The sequence below is a fragment of the Gossypium hirsutum genome, chromosome A06, assembly GCF_007990345.1.
Source record: "Gossypium hirsutum isolate 1008001.06 chromosome A06, Gossypium_hirsutum_v2.1, whole genome shotgun sequence".
Lineage (NCBI taxonomy): Eukaryota > Viridiplantae > Streptophyta > Magnoliopsida > Malvales > Malvaceae > Gossypium > Gossypium hirsutum.
The window spans coordinates 50,260,930-50,266,929 of NC_053429.1; the positions used below are offsets into that span (position 1 = coordinate 50,260,930).

Here is a 6,000-nt window from a genome sequence, read left to right on the forward strand (position 1 = left end):
TTTCCCGAAGATTTGCTGGTGACTGAGTCTTAGTCCTGAGTTGTTGTGGCACTCAAATTGACCAAGAATCAAACAAAATCAGCCACATTCCCTCAATTCATGGCCGGCCACCCTTGGAAGGAGTTTTGAAAGATGGATACTCCTATTTTTAGCAAACTAGCTCCCATGCCTCACCTATAAATAAGAGCGCCTTTCTCACTTTTTCAATCATCTCTCATCCTTCATCCCTCATTCATCCCTCACTCATTCATCATTCTCTCCTCTCTCAATTCTCTTAGCTTTCTTAGCCCTCACACCTATAATCATCTTGGCATAAATATTTTGAGCAAATTAGCCACTTAAAGAACCCTTGGTCGGCCACCTCGGAGAGCCATCAGCAAAGGAGCAAAGCGAAGGAACAAAGGAGCCCTCATCAGTCAGAGTCTTGGGTGACAGCCACTCTGAAGTGGGTTTAATTTTTCTTACTTTAATTTAATTCAAGAATGTTTGCTATGTGTTCTTTGTTCTTGTTTACAACAATGATAGCTTAATTTTATTTAAGCTAGGATGATTGCTTTGATTTAATAATAATTATTTGATTCATGCTTATAATATTTGTGCCTTAATCGATCATGTTTTCAATTAAAATCAAGTCTGTATTTTGTTTATTTGTGATTGAAATGCACCAGAATTAGCTGAGCAATCCTAACCAGACGACGACTAATGGACACATAATTGAAATTTGCATGCTCAATTTAGATCCTAACCAGATTAAATTGCAGGTTGCATAACATCCCTAACCAGGTTCTATTATCTGCATAGTTTTTAGATTTGTGTGATTAAACTGTTTCAAACTTAACACGTCCCGTTACCTCGCACGAATACTAAGAAACCCTTAGTAAATAAGGATCAGTAAAATGCTTATTTACTAAGTAAAAGATTCCGAAAGGACCTAACGTGCTTTCCGAACTCATGAAAGATTGAGTTGCCATGAAATGTTTTTTTTGAATATTGATAAGCATGTTGATAATAATTTGAGTTTAATTAAAGTAATTGTCCTATCTTATTTATGCTATAATTGTTACTTATTGTGTTAATTCTGCTAAAATCTATCTCATTCATATAGTTTTCATACTTAGGATAAATTACATAAGGGATCATTGCATTTAATTTCATATACTTAATTTTTCATCACTTCTCAACTATATTGTTTTTATTTATCAAATTGTTAATACACTTTTACAAATTAAGTGACTTAGCATAAATACAATCCTTGTGGAGACGATAACTCGATACTTACTTATTACTTGATAACGACTGTGTACACTTGCATAAACCCGAGCGTTTCAAGTTTTTGGTGCCATTGCCGGGGATTGTCAACTGTTTCCATAGTTAGTTTTTGTGAAATTATTTATGTTCAATTTGGTTATTTCTAACAGTACTAACTTATTCTTTTTAATTTTGTAATTTTCTTTCTAGATGTTTATGAGCATAGATCAGATTATCGATTTACTCCCAGTAGACCCTGAAATTGAGTGAACTTTTAGACAACGAAGACGTGAACAAATAGCTCATAGATAGAACGAAATGGACCTTGGAAATCAAAATCAAGACCAAGGTAATCCTATCCTCATTGTCGATGATAGGGATCGATGCATCAGACAATATGCTGTGCCGCTTTTCAATGAGTTAAATCCAGGAATTAGAAGGCCAGATATTGAGGCAACCCAATTCGAATTGAAACCAGTGATGTTTCAAATGCTACAAACAATGGGCCAATTTAGTGGTATGCCTACGGAAGATCCACATCTCCACCTTCAATTGTTTATGGAGGTGAGTGACTCATTCAAGATAGCCAGTGTGAGTGTAGACGCATTGAGGTTGAAGTTGTTTCTGTACTCTTTGCGAGATCGAGCACGAGCATGGCTCAATTCATTGCCACCAAGTTCTATATCTACATGGCAATAATTAGCAGAGAGATTTTTGGTTAAGTATTTCCCGCCTAGAAAAAATGCTAAGTTGAGGAACGAGATCATAACTTTCCAACAATTGGATGACGAGTCTTTGTATGAGGCTTGGGAGCGATTTAAGGAGTAACTTCGTAAGTGTCCTCATCATGGGATTTCTCATTGTATCCAGTTGGAGACATTCTATAATGGTCTTAATGCACATACAAGATTGTTGGTAGATTCTTCTGCAAATGGTGCAATTTTGTCTAAGTATTATAATGAGACTTATAGATCATCGAGAGGATCGCAAGCAACAACTATCAATGGCCAACAAATCGAACAACTTCAGGAAGACGTGTAGTTGGAGTTCATGAAGTTGATGCTCTCATTTTGTTATCAGCTCAGGTATCTTCTATTTCCTATATATTAAAGCAGTTTACCTCTAATGGTGTTAATAATCTTGCAGCTCAGCCACCAAGTCCATTCTAAGTAGTTTATTGTGTGTACTGTGGGGAAGGTTATTTTTTTGAGAATTGCCCATTGAATCCCGAGTCAGTATACTATGTGGGGAACCAACATCAAAATAAGAGTGGACAAGGACTCCAGTCCAACATCTATAATCCTTCATGGTGTAATCACCCCAACTTTTCTTGGAGGAACCAAGGAAATGGACCAAACAACACTTTATGCAGCATAGACCCAACCAATCTCAGGGTTTTAATCTGCAAGCTCCAAAACCACCTCAAGCTGAATCATCAAATAGTTTAGAGAACTTGTTGAAAGCATACATGGCGAAGAATGACGCTTTGATCTAGAGTCAAGCAGCAACACTGAAAAATTTGGAAAACCAAATGGGTCAGTTAGCTACGGAGCTTCGTAATAAACCATAAGGAACCTTGCCAAGCGATACTGAGAATCCAAGAAATTTGGGTAAAGAACATATCAAGGCAGTGGCATTGTGGAGTGGTAAAATTTTAAAGCCCCGGTTGATTGATGTTGAGGACGAGCCTATTGAAAAGGGGGAAAGTCAACCAGCTGTTGAAGTCCCTACATCAAAAGAGCAAGAATCTGCAAAGACTGACAAGGTAAATCCTAACTTAGTGAATTCAGATACTTTAACATCTACTTTGGATGCAAATTTACCTACTCAAAAGAGTTGTTTGGTTCAACCGAAGGTTCCATCACCTTATCCACAAAGATTGCAGCAACACAAGTAGAAACAAGAGGTGTAATTCAAGAAGTTTTTGGATGTTCTGAAGCAATTACACATTAATATTCCATTAGCGGAGGCTTTAGAACAAATACCAAATTATGTGAAGTTTATGAAGGGAGTACTATCCAAGAAGAAACGACTGAGTGAGTATGAGACTGTCCTTTGACAAAGGAGTGCAATGCGTTCCTGCAGAACAAGCTGCCACCGAAATTGAAGGAACCAGGAAGCTTTACGATACCCTGTAACATTGGTGAATCTTATTGTGGTAAAGCCTTGTGTGACTTAGGAGCAAGTATCAACTTGATGCCTAAGTCTATTTTCAAGATGCTAGGGATAGGAGAAGTAAGACTTACAACAGTGATGCTCTAGCTAGCGGATTGATCTTTACCATACCCTGAAGGAAAGATCGAGGATGTTTTTGTAAGAGTCGATAAATTTATTTTTCCTCCTGATTTTGTTATTCTAGATTTTGAAGCAGATAAGGAAGTGCCAATTATCCTTGGGAGACCTTTCCCAGCCACGGGAAGAACGCTAATTGATGTACAGAAAGGCGAACTCACCATGCGAGTTCAAGACGATCAGGTAACTTTTAACATTCTTAAAGTGATGAAATTTCTTGATCCGACAGAAGAGTGCTCAGTTATGGAAGAAATAGAAACCTTGATTTCTAGGGAAAGCCATCTTGAAGAAGATCTACTAGAGAAAGCCTTAGGGTTTGACCCTTTGGAGGATGAAGACAGTAAAGAAAACATGGCAGTGATGGAAGCTAACTCGAGGAATTTTATTCAATCCACACAGTTTGAATCGTTGGAGTTGGAAGTTAGAGAATTTGTGTAACCCAAATTGTCAATCGAAGAACCACCTACACTCGAACTAAAGGTACTTCCTTCCCATTTGAAATATGTTTATTTAGGTAATTTTTCTACTTTGCCTGTGATTATTTCAGCCGAACTGACAAAAGATCAAGAGGAGCAATCAATTTCTGTTCTAAAGAAATTTAAGAAAGCAATTGGTTGGACAATAGCTGATATTCAAGGTATAAGCCCTTCATTTTGCATGCACAAAATTATTCTAGAGGAAGGTGAAAAAGCTCGAATTGATGGGCAAAAGAGGCTTAATCCTATTATGAAGGAAGTTGTGAGAAAGGAAGTGATCAAATGGCTAGATGCAGGAATCATGTATCCTATTTCAAATAGTTCGTGGGTAAGTCCGGTACAGTGTGTGCCGAAGAAAGGTGGAATTACGATTGTTGAGAATGAGTCTAACAAATTGATCCCAACAAGAACTGTTACTGGTTGGAGAATTTGTGTTGACTATAGAAAGTTGAATAAAGCCACTCGGAAGGATCATTTTCCCTTGCCTTTTATTGATCAGATGTTAGATCGACTAGCAGGTAATGAATTCTATTATTTTTTAGATGGTTATTCAAGATATAACCAAATAGTTTTCGTTCTAGAAGACCAACATAAAACAACCTTTACATGTCCGTACGGTATGTTTGCTTTTAGGCGAATGCCTTTTGGTTTTTGCAATGCACTTGTAACATTCCAACGATGCATGATGGCAATCTTCACTGATATGGTTGAAAATTTTGTTGAGGTTTTCATAGATGATTTTTCTGTTTTTGGTAACACTTATGATATTTGTTTGAGTAATTTAGCTAAGGTACTGAAGAGATGCGAAGAGACGAATCTAGTTCTTAACTGGGAGAAATGCCATTTTATGGTTTTGGAAGGGATTGTCTTAGGGTATAGAATTTCAAAGAAAGGAATTGAAGTCAACAAAAAAAAGGTGGACGTAATTGAAATATTACCGGCCCCAAAGAATGTGAAAGGAGTCGGAAGTTTCTTAGGCTATGCTGCTTTTTACCGAAGGTTTATCAAAGATTTTTCAAAAATTTCTAAACCACTATGTTCATTGTTAGAGAAAGATACAGTGTTTGATTTCAACAAAGCATGTTTAAAAGCTTTTGAAGAGCTGAAAAAACGTTTAATCTCAGCCCCAATAATTATTACACCCGATTGGAGCAGACCTTTTGAGTTTATGTGCGATGTAATTGATTATGCTATTGGAGCTGTGATGGGTCAAAGAAGGAATAAAGTGTTCCACCCCATTTACTATGCAAGTAGAACCTTGACGGGAGCCCAACTCAATTATACAGTAACTGAAAAGGAACTATTTGCTATAGTTTTTTCTTTTGACAAATTTTGCTCATATCTTATAGGTACCAATGTTACATATTTACTGACCATGCGGCCATTAAATACTTGCTCACGAAGAAAGATACGAAACCAAGGCTAATTTGTTGGATAATTTTACTCCAAGAATTTAACCTTGAGATCCAAGATAGAAAAGGTGTTGAAAATCAAGTAGCTGATCATCTGTCGAGGTTGGAGCAAGATGAGGTAACTTGATCACATGTGCCTATCCATGAGAATTTCCCAGATGAGCACTTATTTGATGTGAGTCGAATTCATGAAAAACCTTGGTTTGTTGATTTTGCTAATTATCTTGCATGTGGAATAATTCCTCAAGAATTGACATACCAACAAAGGAAGAATTCCTTAATGGTAGTCTGTATTATTTCTAGGAGGACCCATTCTTGTTTAAACAGTGTGTAGATAATATAATCCGAAAGTGTGTAGCTGAAAGTGAGATTGTTGAGATCTTACATCATTGCCATTCATCTCCAAGTGGGGGACATTTTGGTGGTGCACGTACCGCAGCAAAGATTTTGCAAGCAGGATTCTTTTGGCTTACACTATTTAAAGATGCTTATGATTATGTGAAGAACTGTGATAGATGCAAAAGGAGCAGAAACATATCACGGAGGAATGAGATGCCATTAACAAACATTTT

General features: G+C 37.0%; 1 non-coding gene across 1 annotated transcript; it reads right to left on the reverse strand.

Moving 5' to 3' along the window:
* Positions 1–1,995: 1,995 nt before the first annotated feature.
* Positions 1,996–2,102, reverse strand: LOC121231414 (small nucleolar RNA R71). Its single transcript, XR_005929472.1, has one exon. It is a non-coding gene; the product is annotated as a small nucleolar RNA R71 (small nucleolar RNA).
* Between the last annotated feature and the right edge of the window lie 3,898 nt (positions 2,103–6,000).